Here is a 21,991-nt window from a genome sequence, read left to right as displayed (position 1 = left end):
TCTTTTTTAGGAGTAAGGGATTTTCCACTCAAGGCTGTGCTTGTGAAGGGATGAGAGGGTGATGGAAGTCTTTATGATGTAGCTGGACAAAGAAAGTCAAATGAATAACCCTGGTGTCTGCTCCTTGGAGAAAACAGCAGGCATGGCTCATCCTTGCTCTGCTCCTAACTTTTTGTCACTTGGCAAATCACTTAAGTTTTTCGTTGCCCTCAGATCAAATGAAAATACAATAAGGCCACCTGAACTATGTCTAATCTGTGTACCATCATATGAGGTAAAGGATGTGAACAAGTACTAAAACTGCCATATGGGAAATTCTCTGGTGGTCTAGTGGTCTTTCACCACCATGGCCGGGGGTTCAATCCCTGGTCAGGGAATTAAGATCCTGCAAGCCACATGGCATGGTCAAAAAAAAAATCCATCGTGAATCACAAATTTAAGGTAGCATTTTAAAATTACCATGTAGGTGCCTAGAGACCAGAAGGTGGCAGTAAAGAAATGAAAATAATCTGTAAGCACATTACAGAGTCAGTCATGAGGTCAGCTTTCCTCTTTTCTCTGCCTGAGAATAATTCTGAATTAATGAGAAACTTTTCCTGTATTTCTTTATCTTCCATGGTGCCTATCAAGGGCCTCACACATAGTAGCTGGTTACTTTCAGAGATGGAGGGGTGGGAGATTTTTTAAAAATTCTCTCCTCTATTCTTCTTTTTGCACCAGTGTGAAAATCAGATTTCAGAGAAGTAAGTCTTTGGCCCACAGACACTTGATATTGGCAGTCAAGCTACCGTCTCATCTCTGGGACTTCCAGTTTAGTGGGGACTGCTCTGATACCACGTTGTGTTACCCCATCTTCCCCTGCCCATAGCAGCTGTGCCTTATCTCTTACTATCTGAGCTGCTTTCCTAGCAGGGCTCCACGTTAGCTTTCTTTCTTTGGACACATTGCCAAGAGGTCCGACATCCCAAGAGAGGTCCAGTCTAACTGTAGGGACCTTGTGTGGGGACCTGTACGTGGTAGACCTGGGGAGCCTCAGCGGAGGATCTGCTTCCTTGCAGTGTTGGTGAATGAGGAGTGGGATTGATGTCTTTAGGGTCAGCAGTGTTCTCCTCTGTGCATTTAGAATATCAATGCTAGGGTCCTCATTATGCGACTGCTCTTGAAGCAGAAAATGGTATCTAATGATACCATGGGTTTCCTTTGTGGCAGAACAGTGACCAAATGACATGGAGATTTGTGTCTGAGTGGCTAGAGGGTAAGGCTGGGAAGAGAAGGGGCTTTCCTCTGTAGTTCAGAGATTTTTCTTAGGCCAATGTCAGGTGGCCACAGTTACGGGAGCAATTCCCAAACCATGCAGTTGACCATGGCACATCTCACTTAACATGACAGATAGTATGTTCATCTAATTTTTCCAAAGCAAATCATAGTTTAATCTCACTGAAGGACCTTAGCTTACTAGTGAAAAAAATCTTATGAGGAATCATTGAATAAGCTCCCAGCTTAATGGTTAGAAAATGTGGCTTTTCCTATGGCAACCAGTCATCATGATTTTAAAGAATAACTGATGTTCACCTGACTCTGAGGTAGGTTCTGGGTGTGGAGTTATCAGCAAAAAGGAAGGTGATTCTCAAGTGGAGGACTTTACTCAATAAGGCATGAGGGGGTTATACTAACTTCCACAGCAAACAGCCTTGAGTAGTTACATTCTGGGTGGAGGTGTTCAAGCCAGGAAAACTCAGAGGAGGGGGTGATCCTTAGAGTCTGGAGGTGAGGAAGGAGTTGGATCCAGGCCCTGCAGAGTGGGGAGGACGGGAACAGGACTTGGGTGGGAATGGAACTGAGTTCAGTGGCCATAGTGCAGTACAGCTTTAGTTTCGCTTTTCCTGAAAAGAAAGGATGGTGTTTCTGAGCCTTCATAAACCTGTTTTTGACTAAGTCTCTAACACATGATTAATGAACACAAGACCTGCTTGCAATCCTATTAAAATTTCTTTCATTCTTGCTTAATTATGACACAGAGAGCACAAATAGTGTTAAGTCGGGTTTAATTATTTTTAGGTGAGCCTTTATTGTTTGGTATGTAGAAGAAACAGCCCCTACGGAAGCATTCCTTTGAGAAGCTCCTGAGAGGCTGCACATGGCTTCAGGCCATGCACTACACAGATTGCCTGATAGGACTTGGAAGTTTGTAAGGTCCCAGGTCTGGTATGGTGACCAATGGCAATGATTGTGTAAACCCTCTGGCGCCAGTTGTGACGTCAAGTCTGGTTACTACAGCCCACTAAATGACCGAGTTACAGTTAAATACTGTTGTGGCCTTTTCTGTGCCAAGCCCACCTGTCCTTGACCCCTGTGCTCTGATCATTCTCCATGGGATCTAAAAGGTAAAAAGCAAATGAAATGGCTCCAGTGCTTGTGAGAAAAGGCAGAGGGCCCTCAAATTAAGCCAGTATCTTCAGTTTCAATCAAATGCACACCAGTGTGTTTGACTGGAATTATCCCTATGCTCTTTGGGATGCTAGAGTCACCTGAAACAGCTGGAAAAATCTACAAAACTGTATTTAATTGTGTAGCAAACATATAGTATGAAAAGGAGGTAAAAAGACTTCCTACTCCAGTTGAGATAGAGTAGCCTCATTTCTCTCAGGCCCTCCCTCTTACAACTTGAAAAAAAAAAATCCCTGGGCATAATTCTTACTTTATAAGGGCATTATGCTCTTCAAGATTGACATCAGTTCAGTTCAGTTCAGTTCAGTTCAGTCACTCAGTCATGTCCAACTCTTTTGCCACCCCATGGACTGCAGCATGCCAGGCTTCCCTGGCCATCACTAACTCCCGAAGCCTGCTCAAACTCATGTCCATTGAGTCGGTGATGTCATCCAACCATCTTATCCTCTGTCATCCCCTACTCCTCCTGCCTTCATTCTTGCCTAGCATCAGGGTCTTTTCAAATGAATCAGTTCTTCACATCAGGTGGCTGAATATTGGAGCTTCAGCTTCAGCATCAGTCCTTCCAATGAATATTCAGGACTGATTTCCTTCAGAATTGACTGGTTTGATTTCCTTGCAGTCCAAGGGACTCTCCAGGGTCTTCTCCAACACCACAGTTCAAAAGCATCAATTCTTCAGTGCTCAGCTTTCTTTATGGTCCAAATCTCACACCCATACATGACTACTGGAAAAACCATAGCTTTGACTAGATGGACCTTTGTCAACAAAGTAATGTCTCTGCTTTTTAATACGCGGTCTAGGTTTGCCATAGCTTTTCTTCCAAGGAGCAAACGTCTTTTACTTTCATGGCTGCAGTCACCATCTGCAGAGATTTTGGAACCCAAGACAATAAAATCTGTCACTGTTTCCATTGTTTCCCCATCTATTTGCCATGAAGTGATGGGATCAATGCAAAGAAATAGAAGAAAACAATAGAATGGGAAAGACTAGAGATCTCTTCAAGAAAATTACAGATACCAAAGGAACATTTCATGCAAAGACGGGTGCAATAAAGGACAGAAATGGTAGGGACCTAACAGAAGCAGAAGATATTAAGAAGAGCTGGCAAGAATACACAGAAGAACTGTACAAAAAAGATCTTCATGACGCAGATAATCACGATAGTGTGATCACTCACCTAGAGCGAGACATCCTGGAATGTGAAGTCAAGTGGGCCTTAGGAAGCATCACTCTGAACGAAGCTAGTGAAGATGATGGAATTCCAGTTGAGCTATTTCAAATCCTGAAAGATGACCCTGTGAGGTGCTGCACTCAATATGCCAGCAAATTTGGAAAACTCAGCAGTGGCCACAGGACTGGAAAAGGTCAGTTTTCATTCCAATCCCAAAGCAGGCAATGCCAAAGAATGCTCAAACTACCGCACAATTGCACTCATCTCACACGCTAGTAAAGTAATGCTCAAATTTCTCCAAGCCAGGCTTCAGCAATACGTGAACCGTGAACTTCCAGATGTTCAAGCTGGTTTTAGAAGAGGCAGAGGAACCAGAGATCAAATTGCCAACATCCGCTGGATCATCGAAAAAGCAAGAGAGTTCCAGAAAAACATCTATTTCTGCTTTATTGACTATGCCAAAGCCTTTGACTGTGTGGATCACAATAAACTGTGGAAAATTCTGAAAGAGATGGGAATACCAGACCACCTGACTTGCCTCTTGAGAAACCTGTATGCAGGTCAGGAAGCAACAGTTAGAACTGGACATGGAACAACAGACTGGTTCCAAATAGGAAAAGGAGTACGTCAAGGCTGAATATTGTCACCCTGCTTATTTAACTTATATGCAGAGTACATCATGAGAAATGCTGGGCTGGAGGAAGCACAAGCTGGAATCAAGATTGCCGGGAGGAATATCAATAACCTCAGATATGCAGATGACACCACCCTTATGGCAGAAAGTGAAGAAGAACTAAAGAGCCTCTTGATGAAAGTGAAAGAGGAGAGTGAAAAAGTTCCTTAAAACTCAACATTCAAAAAACTAAGATCATGGCATCCGGTCCCATCACTTCATGGCAAATAGATGGGGAAACAGTGGAAACAGTGGCAGACTTTATTTTGGGGGGCTCCAAAATCACTGCAGATGGTGATTGCAGCCATGAAATTAAAAGACACTTACTCCTTGGAAGAAAAGTTATGACCAACCTAGACAGCATATTAAAAAGCAGAGACATTACTTTGTCAACAAAGGTCTGTCTAGTCAATGCTATGGTTTTTCCAGTGGTTGTGTATGGATGTGAGAGTTGGACTATAAAGAAAGCTCAATGCCGAAGAATTGATGCTTTTGACCTGTGGTGTTGGAGAAGACTCTAGAGAGTCCCTTGGACTGCAAGGAGATCCAACCAGTCCATCCTAAAGGAGATCAGTCCTGGGTGTTCATTGGAAGGACTGATGTTGAAGCTGAAACTCCAATACTTTGGCCACCTGATGTGAAGAGCTGACTCATGTGAAAAGACCCTGACACTGGGAAAGATTGAGGGCAGGAGGAGAAGGGGATGACAGAGGATGAGATGGTTGGATGGCATCACTGACTCAATGGACATGGGTTTGGGTGAACTCCGGGAGTTGGTGATGGACAGGGAGGCCTGGCGTGCTGCGGTTCATGGGGTGGTAAAGACTCGGACACAACTGAGCAGTTGAACTGAACTGAACTGATGGGACCAGATGCCATGATCTTAGTTTTCTGAATGTTGAGTTTTAAGCCAGCTTTTTCAGTCTCCTCTTTCACTTTCATTAAGAGGCTCTTTAGTTCCTCTTCTCTTTCTGTCATAGGGGTGGTGTCATCTGCATATCTGAGGTTATTGATATTTCTCCCAGCAATCTTGATTCCAGCTTCTGCTTCATCCAGTTTGGCATTTCAGCTGATGTACTCTGCATAGAAGTTAAATAAGTAGGGTGGCAATATACAGCCTTGACGTACTCCTTTCCCAATCTGGAACCAGTCCATTGTTCCATGTCTGGTTCTAACTGTTGCTTCCTGACCTGCACACAGATTTCTCAGGAGGCATAAGGTGGTTTGGTATTCCCATCTCCTTCAGAATTTTCCACAGTTTGTTGTGATCCACACAGTCAAAGGCTTTGGCATAGTCAATCAAGCACAAATAGATTTTTCACAGGAACTCTCTTGCTTTTTCAATGATACAGCAGATGTTGGCAATTTGATCTCTGGTTCCTCTGCCTTTTCTAAAACCGGCTTGAACATCTGGAAGTTCTTGGTTCATGTACTGTTGAAACCTCGCTCAGAGAATTTTGAGCATTGCTTTGCTAACGTGTGAGATGAGTGCAGTTGTGCAGTAGTTTGATCATTTTTTGGCATTTCCTTTCTTTGGGTTTGGAATGAAAACTGACCTTTTCCATTCCTGTGGCCACTGCTGAGTTTTCCAAATTTGCTGGCATATTGAGTGCAGCACTTTCACAGCATCTTTTTTTAGGATTTGAAATAGCTCCGCTGGAATTCCATCACCTCCACTAGCTTTGTTCATAGTGATGCTTCCTAAAGCCACTTGACTTCACATTCCAGGATGTCTGGCTCTAGGTGAGTGACCACAGCATCCTCATTATCTGGGTCATTAAGATCTTTTTTGTATAGTTCTTCCATGTATTCTTGCCACCTCTTCTTCATATCTTCTGCTTCTGTTAGGTCCATACTTTTTCTGTCCTTTATTGTGCCCATCTTTGCATGAAATGTTTCCTTGGTATCTCTAATTTTCTTGAAGAGATCGCTGGTCTTTCCCATTCTATTGTTTTCCTCTGTCTCTTTGCATTGATCACTGAGGAAGGCTTTCTTATCTCTCATTGTTGTTCTTTGGAATTCTGCTTTCAATTTGGTATATTTTCCCTTTTCTCCTTTGCCTTTAGCTTGTCTTCTTTTCTCAGCTATTTGTAAGGCCTCCTCATACAACCATTTTGCCTTTTTGCATTTCTTTGACATAGCCATAAAGAATTATAAGCATTGTACTAGCTGTTGATATGGATGAGAAACTAAAATGTTCATATTCTACTTATTTTTAATGGTTGATATTAGATTAACAGCACATTTAATATTTTCATACACACAGTAATTTCTTGCTTAAAGAATATATGGCTTCCCTGGTGGCTCAGTCAATAAAGAATCTGCCTGCAATGCAGGAGACCTGGGTTCAATCCCTGAGTTGGGAAGATCCCCTGAAGGGGGGCATAGCAACCCACTGCAGTAAAGCTTATAATTAATTCAGTGAATATACAAGTATTTATTGGGCATCTGTTGTATGCTAGACATTACTGAGGCTACACAACTCAAAACATACTAACTCTGAATGCATAAAGGTTGCTGTTTAGTGGGGGAGATAGATAAGCAGCAAGTGATACTCTACAGCATAGTGACTCTTCTAGTGGAGCTCTGTAGGTGATTCATTTGAAGCTCTGCCAAAGGCTGTGGGGAAGGCTTCCTGGAAGAGGTGGCACCTAACTTGGACCTTTAAGCATGGGTAGCATTTGTTAAGAGGATGATGGAAAAGAGATGCTTATGGCTACTTATGAAGATGCTTATGAAGGTCTCCTACTCTCATTTTCATTGTGAAAATGAGAACACTAGAACTCCTACCTCAGTGTGTGTCCTGCTTTTTCCAAGGAAATGCTGATGGCTTAACAACTGCAGTGAAGGAGAGGAAGAAAGGGAGGATGTTGGGGAAATGAAGAGGAGGGTTCCTGCATCTGCAGAATCAGATGTTCATTGATAGAGAGGGGAAGGCAATACTGGGAGCCTGCTTCTTTGGGCTTTAAAAGTTATGGGCTACTTAATGTCAGGGCTTAGGAGGAGGCATGATTTCAGGAATTGCCTCTTCTGCCTTCCCTCATCCATGGAAGGCTGGGGATGGGAGAGCCACTGAGGGGTAGGCTTGTTTTTGCTTTTTTTTTTCTGGTTATTAGAAAGAAAATTCTCAGGCATTTTGAGCTGCTGAATATGATCTCCATTGTGAAATCATCCCTTCCAACGAAACCTGACTTGAGTAAATTTGTCATGATTTTTTCTCATTCAAAATGAGAGTCTCTACCTAATTGTCCCCATCCCAGATCCTTTGGCATTTCCTGCCAGGCCTGGGAAGAAGACTCATGGAGGGCTTGGTCAGTGTGAGTCGCTAAGAAGGAAACAGAGGGTGAACTAAATAATCTCCCTCAGCCAACCTCCCTCGCTGCCCTGGGGGAAATGCAGGACGGAAAAATCCTTAAAAAGCAACCAGAGATATTTTTCAAATGAGTTTTAATAAGCTGTGTGAGCAGGGGGTGAAAACTTCTGGGAAAGGAGTGTTGATGCAGGGAGAAAATTGTGGTTTCAAGGAACTCGGATGTCTCTTGTCTCGGGCTGTCAATTCTGAAGAGCAGCAAACACGAAAGCAAAAAGCAGAGTAAGAATTAGGCCACTGGTAGATTTTCTTTTTAAAGAGGTGACTATGTCAAATTAAATACAAAAGAGCTGAGAATGAAGTATGGGTCTCTTTTGTACTAGAGCATGCCTTCCAAGGCAGTGTGGTATCGGAGTGGCTGGAGAGGCTTTGATAGGATTGACAAGTGTCTGGCAAGAGTATGTTGAGAGATTTAATACCGTGAGATGGTCTGTGGGTCAGGCAGACACCTGGGAATCAATATGTTTGCCAATAAAAGAGAGAGCCTCCATAGTTTCTAACAAATTTCAGTGAAATGAGGTCTATGGTAGAGCGTACGGGCTTAGCGTTGGCAGAGTCTATTGCCAAAGTGATGAGACTCCAGTAAACTCTCTTTACTTCTGAAGACCATCCTGCCCTAGAGCAAGCTGGTCAACAGAGCCATGGCTTTTAATCAGCCAACAAAACATCTTCAGTGAGGGCCTGCAGTGTACGCATCACTATGGGGCCTTACAAGACTTTGTGATAGGTCTTCTGTCAGGGTAGTGGGGTTATAGCTGCTGGCCACTTGAAGCCTGTGGAGGGCTGGTGGGGACTGAGATGGAGGAGGCAGTGGGGGAAGGAGAGAGGAGAGGGAAAGTGAGTGTGTGTGTGTGTGTGATGGGGAGGGGTATGTCTGTGTGCAGCAGACCCAGGGGTGCCCACCCCAGGTAGGGAGAGATCACGGTTTTCATAATCAAGGAAGGCTTCACAGAGGTATCATAACAGGGTGCATTCTGCATGATGAGAGGAAAGGCTGTAGAGTTCCTCATGGCTCATGTTCCCCCTGGGGCAGAGAGATACCTGTGTGTGAGTATGTGTGAACGTAAAGTGATGTACGGGTAATCCAAGATGCTGCTACGTCAGGCAACTTCCATCTTCCAAGGAAACTTTGCGTTTAAATGGGACAGTCACTTTTGCCTTCATTTCATTTAGCTCAGCTATCCTACACATTTGTGATTACATCTCTGTGAGATAAGTAAGGTCACTTCCTTCTGTGGATGAGAAAACTGAGGCTCAGCGAAGTCATGCAAGTCTGTATTGGAACCCAGCTTGGCATCAGGGTGTCCTGTTGACCCTTATTGTTCACCTGCTGTTACTCTGTCTCCAACACCTCCCTCCTATTCAGGTTCCCTACTTCACATATCCTCACCTCCGAACCCCCTCCCCAGTCCCCATGCGCTGTCACACACATGAGAAAGGGTCTCAAGAGTGACAGCTCTGTTTTACCTAGATTTAGTGAGATTGGAATAAAAAAAAAAATGCCCCTTAAGCTGGTGAGAGTAGCTGAATCTTGCAGCCTGTTTCTGGAAACGTTTCTGTTTTCTGAAACTGTGAGAAAAGAGAGAGGAGGAATGGGGCATGGGTGCAGGGAATATATACAAAATGGGCTGGTACTCCAGCCTCACACCTGCCCATTCAGTCACTGTTTATTGAGCATCTACTAGGTACCCTGTGTATCATGCCATGGCCATCATGGGGCACCTTGCCACCTGCCCAGAGATTTAGTAGTAAATTCATTGCTTTGTTCTCCTCCAAAAACCATTGGCCTTAGCCTTTAAAAATAATAGTAAGGAATTTCCCTGGCGGCCCAGAGAAGACTCCATGCTTCCACTTCAGGGTGCTCAGATTCAATCCCTGGTCAGGGAACTAACATGCTACATACTGTGTGGTGTCACCAAATAATAATAATAATTATTATTATTATTTATGACAAAGAATATTTGTTAATTGTACAAATTGTGATAAATTTATAGAAGAACAGGAAGAATTGTTCTAATGACTACTAACATTTTGGTGTATATATTTCCAGTTTAAAAGTACATATCTGTTTATACATATATTTTTAAATTGGTATCATATTTTCAACTGTCTCACCAAATGGTATTTTGAAGCTATTTCTGTTGTCACGAAATATTCTTTAACCAAATGATTTCTAAAGTTCACAGTTTCCGAGGGCATCCCGTAGAGAAATCCTGAATTTGGGGGCTTGCAGGTCACCAGTAAATGCTTGGCTTCCCGTGGAGCTGATGTTAGTGGTAAGTGAACCAGAAAGCATTGCCCAGCGATGCCCAAAGAGAGCATTCACCTCCATGCAGCAGAACGGCCTCCTTCTGTTTATGTTTCTCTCTTTCTGTAACATAAATTGAGTACAACTTGCAGAACCTCTGACATTGGCATCTTGTAGAACGAGATTTAAATTCCTTTGACGTCATATACATGTATATATGTTTGTTTAGTAGATGTTTTTTTCACTAGTGTAGAGTATGTTTACCCACCTCCTACATGATTTGCTTATTCTGCCAAGCTGTAGTTTCTGACTTAGATTTTGTGGACGTGCCAGAGGAGTTTCTGTGTATGTGTGTATGTGCATTCACACATGTGCACACACATCTGAACACACAGACCCTAGGTGTGCTGTGAAGAGAAGGCCTGCATATTCCTCCTCCTATCCACCCAGAGAAGTCGTACCTTCAGCTGCTTCTCATGTTAGTGTTCCAAGTAAGATACCATTTGAAGAAACTATTATACTTTGGGGGGAAAAAAAGTGTAAAGCCACTGCAACTTCTGCTGACAGTTTGGAGTAAGTCTTGATGATTCTTACCTATCTATGTAGAATCAGATACATATACACAGATATCATTTCTTGAAGATTTCCATTATATATGTCCTTACATTATTAAAATGGGCACATTCCCGGAACTTAGGCAGAGATAGAATTTTGGAAGCAGATTCAAAACTTATTGTACATTTCTTTTGTTCTCCATGAGTGCTGTCTCTAGTTTGGTTGAATCATTAATAGAAACCACTTTGGCTCACTGAGGTTTTCCACCATAGAAAGAGAAAGATAGAGGGAATGTAGCTGGGTTATCACATTACTCCAGTGACAAGCAAGTTGACCATGAAAACCGGCTCTGTACTAGAACCTTATTAGGTGCCATTGGGAGATAACAGGAACTAGGACTCTTACGTTCAAGGCCAGATGGTATAATAGACATAAGCAGTAACTTAGAATAGAAGCAGTATGTGATAAAGAGGAAGAAAAAACTTACTGAGTACCTGTTAAGTGCAAGGCTTGTGTGAGAACCAACTTCTTTAATTTTACCCAAGTCTCATGGAGTATAGGTATTGTCCTTTCTCTGAGGAGGGGAAGAAGCTGAGACTAGGGGAGCCTTAGCAATTTGGCCAGGGTCATAGTTTAGTGATGGATCTGAAATTCAGACCAACCATCCCTACCCTTGCCTCCTATGGGAGAGAAGGACTACTATGGATGAGGAATGTGATCTGTGAGGAGTTAGCAGGAATTACTTCAGGGAACTTGAGGAGCAGGACATAGCAAGTTTGAGGGAGGGAGGAGTTTGACCCCAAATTTAGGGAGAGTGGTGATGTGTTGTGTTGGAAAAATGGGCTCACTTTGGGAGGATATGAGAAAGACCACTTCATAAGGAGAGTTTGGCTAAGTTCTGGAGTTCTTAAAGTGTGAAACAAGGAGCTTGAACTTATCCTGAAAGTAAAGGATTCCTTGAAGGTTTTATAGGCAGTGATAACTTGAAGCAAAGCGGGGCAGCTCTGTGTGGTTTGGGTTAAAGGGGAAAATAAAAAGCTGATCTACCTGTGTGGAGGTTGCTTCAACAACCCGCGAGTCAGGAGGTGGAAGAGAACTTCTGAAGGAAGAGTTGCTATAGGCTGTTCAGTTTCCTCTCTGCATCCAGGAAGGTGGGCCTGCTTGAGAAGGAAGAGGAGCACTGCATTTAATCCTCTGGAAAATATCAATTGTACAACCCCAGGCTGGTTAGCAACAAGAACTTAGGTTGCAGCCAGTTGGGTTAAGTGACCTATACACTTCTAAGGTGTCATTTGCCCACAGTTCCTTGGGTTCATAATGTTTGAATTTAAATTAAAAGTTTCAGCTTGAAATCTAAAACCAGAGGTATAATTTATCTAACCTGTTCACCAAACAAAGCTAGTTTCCTCATTGGTTGATGTAAGACCTCCCATATCCCCTCATCTATTGTATTTCAGAATTTATTATTTTTGTTTTTGTGTGTGTGCCTATTTTTAGATCCAAGTTGAATTTTGATAGTGGACTGTTGTTTTCTACGTGGGGCATTTTGTGGAGAAGCTTCTACCCAGTCTATTTGAGATTACTCAGCTTAAGCAATGGGCTTTCTTTATATATATAATTTTTATTTATTTTTGCTGTGCTGGGTCTTTGTTGCTGCTTGGGCTTTCTGTAATTGCAGGAGCAACTTGCTCATGTTACACGGGCTTCTCATTGTGGTGGCTGTCTTTCTGTGCAGCACGGGATCCAGGTGTGTGAGCTTCAACCAGTACGGCATGTGGGCTCAGTAGTTCTAGCTCCTGGGCTATAGAGCACGGGCTCAACAGTGGTGATGCACAGGCTTACTTGCTCTGTGCCATGTGGGATCTTCCCGGATCAGGGATCAAACCCTTATCTCCTGCATTGGCAGGCAGATTCTTTACCACTGTCCACCAGGGAAGCCCAGCAATAGGATTTTCTCGTTTAACCTGAACTTTTTCTTCCAATGGTCTCAGGTATTTCAGATAACCCTGCTGGCCCTTGATTCTTTGACTTTGAAGGTTTTACCAGTGGGTGGCAATGTCCCATTTGGCTATTTGTGTTCATGTGTGCCCTCTTCATTGGTAAGGAACATGGGTTCCGGGAAAGAGGGCTTTGTGAGGAAAGACACTCTGGTTCTAGCTCTGACTCCTGCTGCTGATGCTTGATTGAGATGTTTCTCTGGGCATTGATTTCCTCACTCATAATAAAAGATTGGGAAAAGACACAAAGAGAGGAGATGACATTATCTTCAGTACAAGATTCCTAAATCTGATTCTAAAGATCTGTGAAAACTGAACTCATTGGGAACCATACATGAGACCATTACAAACTAACTTGCTGATACATGAGCAAGAAAAGAACAACAATAAAATCAAATGAAAAGTGCTCTATTTAGTGTTCATTTTTCAAAGTTCAATTAGGTAAATGATCCTACCTTGATCAATGCCTTTATGTTCACAAGACTATTGTTTTGCATCACGGTTCCAAATTCAAACCCACTTTCAATGCCTAACAGTCCCACATCAGGAGATCTACATGAGGTGTTACAATTGTCTTATAAAAGCACAGCAGTTTCTAGCACACAGCAGGCAGGATAAATTTTAGCCTCTGTCTTATCCACTTCTGTCTTGTTCAGTTAACAGTTTCAATATGCTTTATATAGGTAAGTCCTCCACCCCCAAGCTGGACTGAGCTTTGCCACATTTCTGTTAGCCTATTAGTCACTCAGTCATGTCCAACTCTTGCGACCCCATAGACAGTAACCCACCAGGTTCTCCAGACAAGTTAGCCTATAGGGATGACCTTTTCTGACCAGCTGGCTAAATGTTCACAAAACAGAACTGAGAAACCATGGTTGTTAGATTTGAACCCCCTTATGAACCTAGCTTCATAAGGAGAAAATATACATCATCTGTCCCCTAAGCTGAGTCCAGATGTCCTTAACTACAGCTAGGGCCCAATCTCTTAACCTGTCTAAGTCATCTCACAAGTGTTTCAGGAGGGCATCAAGCAAAAGAGTACCAAGAGCCATCTCTTCTCCCAAATGTCTGTGCCCAACTAGAGGATGAATGCTTTGTTATATCATTTTTATTTCTCAGTTATAAAAGCTAGTCAGTTTAGAAGTGTGACTGCTTAACATGAAGAACACATCTGCAATTGTTTGTCTCTAGAAGTTGGGTAGCGTGTCCTTCTGACTGTCTGACCCATGGCTTGAGCTGCGGTGGTGCAAGTGGGCCACCTTGACATTAGCTTCCATGCGGTTTCTCTGAGTGCTTTTATTTATCCAAGAGTCCAGTGGGTTCTCGCTGGACCTTTTGTCTCCTTCTTGCCACTGGGAGAAGGGGGGAGACGTATGTCACATATTAGGGCTGACTCCCCAATATGAAAAGAAAAGTTCCTGGTTCCAGTAAAGAACATCTTAGAACTGCTCCCTTGGTGGTTTCACTTTGGAGGCTGCCATCCTAATTCAAGAAATGAGAGAGAGAGATAGGTCATCCTTGGATCAATAATAACATCACCTTCCATTTCAGGGTCATCCTTGGATCAATAATAACAAAAAGAACAACAATTTATATTATTGTTGCTGTTGTTTAGTAGTACCTGTTCAATGCCAGGTTTAACGTCAAGCATTTTACATGTATTAACTTGTTTAATCTTCACATCAACCTTCTAGGTGGGAGGTGCTAGAGAGGTCCCAAAGAGAGGTCACACAGCTGGAAGTGACAGACCCAGGCAGTTGGCTTCCAGAAATTTCATTTTGTCCTAGTTCCCAGGGGATATTAGGCTCCTGAGGATTAATGAACACAAACCCAAATCTCAAGAGACCAAGGTGTAAAAACAACAGCAGTTGGTTATCTTATAGTGAAGTGATCAGATTATTTATGTCTATTATCCAGGGTCTCTGGAATAACTCTTCCTGGGTGAGGTATTATTTTAGGCAATCCAAATTGTATTCAGAAAACAAGAGGAGGAAAAACAGGCCCTCTTCTTCCTATTATGAGGACTCTTTTCTTTCCGAGGCAATTGAAAGTTGAACCATCCACTTTTTGACTCCATCAGAGCTTTTTATTTTACCATGACAATTCAAAGAGAATGCCAGGAGGGATCATAGACAAAAAGAAGTCTCTTAGTTGACACCTGTAGTGTGGCAGAAGGTACAAATTAACTCCTTTGTTGGGTCAATAGGATATTCACTTGGAATTCATCAGCAGTATGTAATCCATTTTGTCTGGAACACTTGTATGCAGGTTGCTAGGAAACTAAGCTCTTTACCCAGTCCTGGCTCTTAGAGCTGAAGCCTTCTGGCTCTACAGATAGGTTTGGGCCAGACCCACTGATAGTGAATTGGGTGGTGATGGGGACTATGGCCTCATCCTGCAAAAGGCACAGCATAGTAACAATCTGAGGATGAAAGTGGTTGAAGAAGCTGATGTCTTTGTTCTCTGTGTTTCTTCCACCATTTATCCAACCAACACCGGTTTTGTTTTTCCAGTAATAACTTAAATTCAACCTCCTTTTTTTTTAAAATTCAACCTCCTTTATCAAGCACTAATTTATGAAGGCTTTATGGATGTACCAACATTAACACTAAAACCACACAAATGCGACCAAATGGAACACATTGCCATCCATTTTGAAATATTCCCATGATCTCATTCACCTGGAGTTTTGTACTTTGCATGGAGTTGATTGGAGATATGGGAAATATTTCTTGGTGTGTATAAATTGAAGGGGAATGTAACAAAGAAGTATAAGTAGGTTCACTAGAAGAAAACTTGAAAATAAAATATGGCTTAAAAAAGTAATCATTATAAATGCAGGTGTGATTTGTTCATCTTGCAAAAGCCAACTACTTTTATAAAATGTGTTTGAAAGAATTCACTAGGAAAAAACTTTGGGTTGGCAAGACGCATTTGGTTTGCTGGGTGGAGTGGCTGAGGAGTAGAGGTATTGGGCAGAGTCATTGAGACCTGAAGTGTTGAAAATGGTCACACAGGAGGAGCAGTACAGGCAGAGGAAGACACAGGAAGCTATCCCATCAGCCAGGGAACAAGTATCCTGCTTTAGTAAACAGCAGACAGTATTTCCCCAGTACCTGGTATGTCTTTTGCCTCTTACTGAGTGCACCAGTGATGGAAAAAAAAAAAAAAAAGAAGACACAGCCTTTATCCCAAGAATTTCTTGTCTATCTAGGAAGGTAAGATGAGCACAGATGAGCCAGAAAAAAAAATGTAATATTCTGTATAAAATTGAGTGGTGCAGAAATTAGCTTAGAATGTCAGAGGAAGAAGTGCTGTGAGTGGGCTGGAGGAGTGCACATACTCCTACAAGTGGGAGGGACACTCACATATGAAGGATTTTGTCACGGGAGTAAGAACCCTGGATCCCATCTATCTTTGAGGAGCACAGTGGTGACAGCCTATTAGCACCTGTGGGATTGGCTCCGTTGGTCTCATTATTGTGTGACAAGGAGCAAGACCTGTCTGAGGCAGTTCTGCTTGTTTACTTAGTTTGGATTCTTCCCTCTAGTTGCCTGTCCCATTGCTGATCTCTGCAACTTTAAACCACATTACACTCTGGAGGGATGGGAGGGGGATGGGACCAGCCCATCGCCGTGGGAACTGAAGAGAGCCCAGTGTCCTCGGCACTGGGTAAACACAGGAAGTCAGCATCTTGTGGATGCCACAGGCAGAAACAAACAGGGTTCTCCAAAAACTTAAAATGATAGATGGATGCTTCCAGCTCAAAAACCATGTGATTCCTGTGCATCCACATCCCCTGAAGAGCTTCTCTTTAGCTCTTTGAGCTACTCCTTAATTCCTGGATCTTGAAGACATTAAGTTCAACCCCAAATGGATACATTCAGATGCTCCTTCCTCATCTGTAGGAAGTGGCCCTAATACTTTGTAGGATTATGAGTAAAAATCCCATTTGATCCAAAGAGACATTTTTGTGGGAGGAAAAAGTATTAAGTTGGAGGGCTTTGTCAAAATCTACACAAATTGTTCAAAGGTTAAGGTAATGATCTGAAACTTAAAATCCCAATTCCATAAAAAAGAACATTTAGACTTCATAGGTAAGGAAAGACAAGAGTAGAGAAGAGTGTGAGCAGTTGGACAGAACTGGAAGAAACAGAAAACTGCAAAAAATATGAAGAATATGGCGCTTAAGGGAAAATACCTCCTTTTGGAGGATGGTTATCATTTGGAAGGTTTGAATGCATTTCTTCCATCTTTAAATCTACCAAAAATGTCACTCTGATGTGTGGAAATAATATTTGAATACAAAAGGTGAGGGACTGGCCACAGCTTACTAAACTATGGCAGACAGTTCACATCCAAGGGAACAGAATGAATCAGTTCAGTTGCTATCATGATATTTTAGGGAGACTAAAGGGATGTCTTTTAAGAGAAAGGGCACTTTTAAAAACTAAGATGTCAACTAGAAGAGCTGGTGATGACAAAGAAGGAAACACAGACCAAAGATGAAGTCAGTCCCAGAAAGTGCTATGCAGCATAACTGCATTTATATAAAGTCCCCAAATAGGAAACATTAAACAATGTATTGTTTAGAGATAAACGTAGAGTGATGAAACTATAAAGAAAAACAGTTTAAGGCAATAATTACCAGGACAGTCTACCTGGTGATTACTCCTGGTGGGAAGTGGAGGAGAGGATGCAATCAGAGAGGGTTAAAACAGCTTCTGAAGACCAGCAACCACCTCCTATCCCTGATGGCTCAGCGGATAAAGAATCTGCCTGCAATGCAGGAGACATAGGTCCGATCCCTGGGTGGGGAAGATCCCCTGGAGAAGGAAATAGCAATGCACTCCAGCTTTCTTGCCTGAAAAATCCCATGGACAGAGGAGCCTGGCAGGCTACAGTCCATGGGGTCCCAAAGATTTGGACATGACTGAGCACACATGCATACACACATCATGACTAAAAGTTTGTTTTGATTATTCTTTGAACTATATATTTTGTATATTCTTCTGTAGGTATATAATAAAAGGGAAGAGAGGAGAACAAGATCATGAAAAAGATCTTAACTGCTATAGATATTAGCATTTTAAATGATATCACCTCAAAAAAAATTCTTGCTGTAGTAAAAAATGATCTTGAGGACAATGTCTACATATCATTATTTTGCCACCAAAGTCTCATTTTTCCTGTTGTCTTTGGCAGTGACGTCTGTCTCAAGGACAGGAAGTGTAGCCACTAGGCCCATGGTCTGTTTAACTCAAAGGATAAAGCATAGACCCTATCTCCTTCCCAAGACCAAGGCCAAGAGGGGGCTGAAGTCTCGAGGTTGTCCCCAGAAACACTGGCCCATCTTCAACCCAGGCTAGGACCTCCTCCCCTTCACAGAATGGGAATTCTTAGGGAGTAACCCAACCCAGCTTCACCTTTTCAGCACGCAGCTCTGCTTAGGGGAGAAATCTCTCCTAGTCTCCACTACTTTGGTGTTTTTCAACATTCTAAAATCTTGTTTTATAGCCAAGAAGATGTCATCAAACATTTCATTGGTGAGTTATGAAAACCATAGAAATCTTTATTTTCTCTCTACAAAGTTATCTTATAAATGAACTGCTTTTCAGTTATATGAATCATACATGTTCTCTCCAGATCCTGACATATGCTCTGTGGGGGACATGCCCCTTCCCATGCCCCCTTCCCCCATACCCTCCACCGATGGAAAATAGCTTTCCTTGCTGCCATCACCAGCACCGAAGATTTATAGAATGTTTTCTGTAAGCCCAAAATAATGGCAGCTGACATTTTTACAGCATTTACTATGTACCATTTTTAAAGCTCTTGACATATTTTGATTAATATAATCCTCACAAGGGCCTTATAAGGTAGACGTATCCTGAGACACAGAGAGATAAAGTACCTTCTCCAAAAATCACACAGCTGATAAATAACTGAACTGGGATCTGGACCCAAGCAGTGTCCACCCTGTTGTCCTAGGGCTCACCATGCTGTGCTGCCTCAGATAACATGTTAACCGCTTTCAGGTGTGACTGACTGACCACATTTCTTGCAGTTTTAACATCCCCCCATCCCCCCCCCCCCCATTTTATGGATAGGCATACTGAGGTTTGGAATTTAATTTCACAAAAGGTTGGTGATGGGACCAATGAAGAGCTTCTTTATTCACTGTCCCCACACCCACTCCTTCACCTGCACCCCTCACACCAACCCCTACCCATCTCCCTGTGAAATGGAAAGTCTTCCCTTTTCTCCAGTCCCAGGGTGTGTGGCCTGTGCAGCAGGAGAAAAGAGTAGATCTTGGAGTGAGAGCATGAGCAAGCTAGTTCATGTGTTGCTAATTGCTTAAACATCATGGAGTTTGTCTTATTATGGTTTTTTTTTGTTTGTATGTGGGAAAGCTTTTTATACAATGCTGGCTGACTCCTGAGCCTTAAAGTAAACAACTACATCATCCTGTACAGAGAGAGTCAGGAAAAAGGAAACTGTAAGAAAATATCAAACTCCTCCAGCTCGCTGTCTTTTTAAAAAAATTGTAAGTGAAGGAAATAATGTTTAGGGGGATTTACTGGGGTCCTTGTAACAGAAGGCTCTGATTAACGGCCCCCTTCCCAAACTACATATTTGAGTAAATGTTTCCCATACCATGCTTTTTTCCTCAATGCCCTTGCTGTGATGGTAAGGAAGACAGTCCACCCAGAAACCATGGCTAAAAGACTCTATAAACCCATTAGAAAGTTAAACTACCTCCCATCAGGGAGTGGTGAAAAGTCCTCACTTGTAAAGCTGCTGGGTGGCTGAGTGGGTTGATGGAGCTGACAGCTCTTTGTGGTCCTTGAATCCTGGGGATGGAACATGTATGTTTACCTGTCTCCATCATCTAAGAACATGGACAATGTGCTTGCCACTGAGATTACAGCACTCGAGAACCTTCCAGATAAGGATACAGTCAGAGGCATAGCAGGCTCAAAGAGAAAATACCGGTGCTCTAGCCATAAACCTCCTTGTCATTGGCTGAATCCCTTAAACCCACACTGGGCCTCTCTGAAGGGTCTTCCTGGTTGCCTGTCTGACTTTAGCTTTTCTGTCACCCCAGAATCGCTCAGAGCAGTGATATGTGACAGTGAGGGTTACTAGAAGGGCAGAAGATACAGTTACCCAAATCACCTGTGGGCTTTTCTGACCATGTGTCCATGCCAAAGGTTGTGAAGTGCTGTCCCTTCTCTTCCATCACTGTTACTCCTCAAAAGTGGTTGCATCTTTCAGAGGTGATTGGGGGATGTAGAAGATCTAAAGCTGCTGCCTTTAGGATTGCCGGAATGAATGTCTCCTAGGGTTGCTGCTATAGTAACACTTTTCTGTAGCACACTGTAATTATGTCCCAGCAAAAAGGAATTACCCACTTAAATGAATTTGCCCCTTTTCATCTCCCAGTTCACCCCTGGTTTCTACTGGTCCTGCATGATGTGGGACAGTCCCTGTCTTCCTGCTCTCCAAACCTTAGGATCCCTGCTGTCTTTGTCATCCATAAGTTAAGTAAGTTTCTTTTCCCTGAGAGGAGTAGTTTTCATTTTGTGTTTCCTTTTATGCTAGGTAGGAACTTCCCTGGGGTGTGTGTCTTGCACTTGTCCTTGCTTTCATTACCTGTAGAGCATCCTGTTGTTGAACAGCTTTTCTTGTGATGTAGCAAACTCCGTGTGTGTAGGAATGGGCATTTCAGCAGATTTGCCGTAAACATTATTTTGAGTAGTAACAGAAGCAACAGATTTTAATGGGGTAGCCGTTCTGATTTTTATTAGAAATGGACCGCTCCTGGAAGGAATTTTACAAACACAAGGAAAGCGCTTCCCCACTTTGCCACCCTGTTCTGGGACTTTGGGCACTGCCAGTGGCCTGTAGAATAAAATGTCCTCTGTTGGATCTCAGTCAGCTCCTCAGTTTCACTGCCCACTTTCTGGATGCTGCTGGGCAAATCCCTGCCTTCTACCTGTTCCCCTAGCTTGGGGTGGCGAAGCCCCACTTCTCTGGTTAACCAGATCTCCAGCTGCTGCACTCACATCCCATGTCCTCTGTGAATCCTTCGGTTCATTCAAACCCCTTTAGTGTTTATTAATGACTCTTCTCACTTGGCATCGAAAATATACAGTGTGACTAGCTCTTAGATTTGTATGCACAAACGACTAACCTCTCCAAGCCAATTATAAATATCTGAAGGCCAACACAAAGGCTTTTCTACCCGTGTGTGCCTATTTGCATGTGTGTGTGTGCATGCATGTGCACGCATGCGTATGTATGTATAGGAGAAGCCCACTTAAGGAGAGTAAGTGCTCAGTAAAGGCATGCTGTGGCAAGGATGGTAGTGACAGCCAGTGTGATTAAGCTCAGCAGGAATCATTTGGGGAATTAAAATCAGCTGATTTAACAGTGTCTTGCAGCTAATCCATCATTCTCCCCCTTTCAGCATATGGCTGTAGAATCCTGAATAGGATTCTGTTATATTCCAGTCACATTGCTCCTCACAGCTCCTACTAATTGACTGCAATTAGCATGGGAGAGAATCCAAACTTTTTTGTTTTTTTAACCACCTCTCACCTTAGACACACTCATCTCTCAGCCTATTAGAGACAGGGCATCTCATTTTCAACAACCATTTAGTTTTCAGAGACCTATTATTTTGTCTGATTTTTAAACAACTTACACCAGATATTGAGAAAGTTCACAAATCTTGGTTTCTTCCTCCACAAAGCAGAAGTACCTCCACATCCTTGGGTTCCATATCCATGGATTCAGCCAACCACAGATGGAAAATATTTGGAAAAAATTTCCAAAAAGGAAAACTTGAATTTGCTATGCCCATAACAATTTACATAGCATTTACATTGTCTTAGGTATCATAAGTAATCTAGAGATGATTTTAAAAATGCAGGACTGGGACTTCCCTGAAGGTCGAGTGGTTAAGAACCACCTTTCAATGCTGGGGAACGGGGGTTAGATCCCTGCTTAGGAAACTAAGATCCCACATGCTTCAGTTCAGTCGCTCAGTTGTGTCCGACTGTTTGCGACCCCATGAATCGCAGCACGCCAGGCCTCCCTGTCCATCACCAACTCCCGGAGTTTACTCAAACTCATGCCCATCGAGTCGGTGATGCCATCCTGTCATCTCAACCCCTGTCGTCCCCTTCTCCTCCTGCCCCTAGTCCCTCCCAGCATCAGGGTCTTTTCCAATGAGTCAACTCTTCGCATGAGGTGGCGAAACTATTGGAGTTTCAGCTTCAGCATCAATCCTTCCAATGAACACCCAGGACTGATCTCCTTTAGGATGGACTGGTTGGACATGCTTAGGAGCAACTAAGCCTGCACATCACAGCTGCCAAGGTTGCTCACTCTGGAGCCTTTGTACCACAACCAGAGTCCTTGCACCACAGAGAAAAATCCCAATGACACAGCAAAGATCCTGTGTGCTGCAACTAAGACCAGACGCAGCCAAGTAAATAAATATTTTAAAAATGCAGGA

General features: G+C 42.8%; 1 protein-coding gene across 2 annotated transcripts in view; it reads left to right on the top strand.

The window, feature by feature from the left end:
* The window catches only part of PRKCE (protein kinase C epsilon), a 532,535-nt gene that overhangs the window by 365,769 nt on the left and 144,775 nt on the right, over positions 1-21,991 (top strand). The window lies entirely within an intron of this gene.

This window comes from Dama dama, chromosome 11 (assembly GCF_033118175.1).
Source record: "Dama dama isolate Ldn47 chromosome 11, ASM3311817v1, whole genome shotgun sequence".
NCBI classification, from domain to species: Eukaryota; Metazoa; Chordata; class Mammalia; order Artiodactyla; family Cervidae; genus Dama; species Dama dama.
The sequence above is the reverse complement of the archived record's forward strand: the minus strand, read 5'-3'. Positions and strand labels throughout refer to the sequence as shown.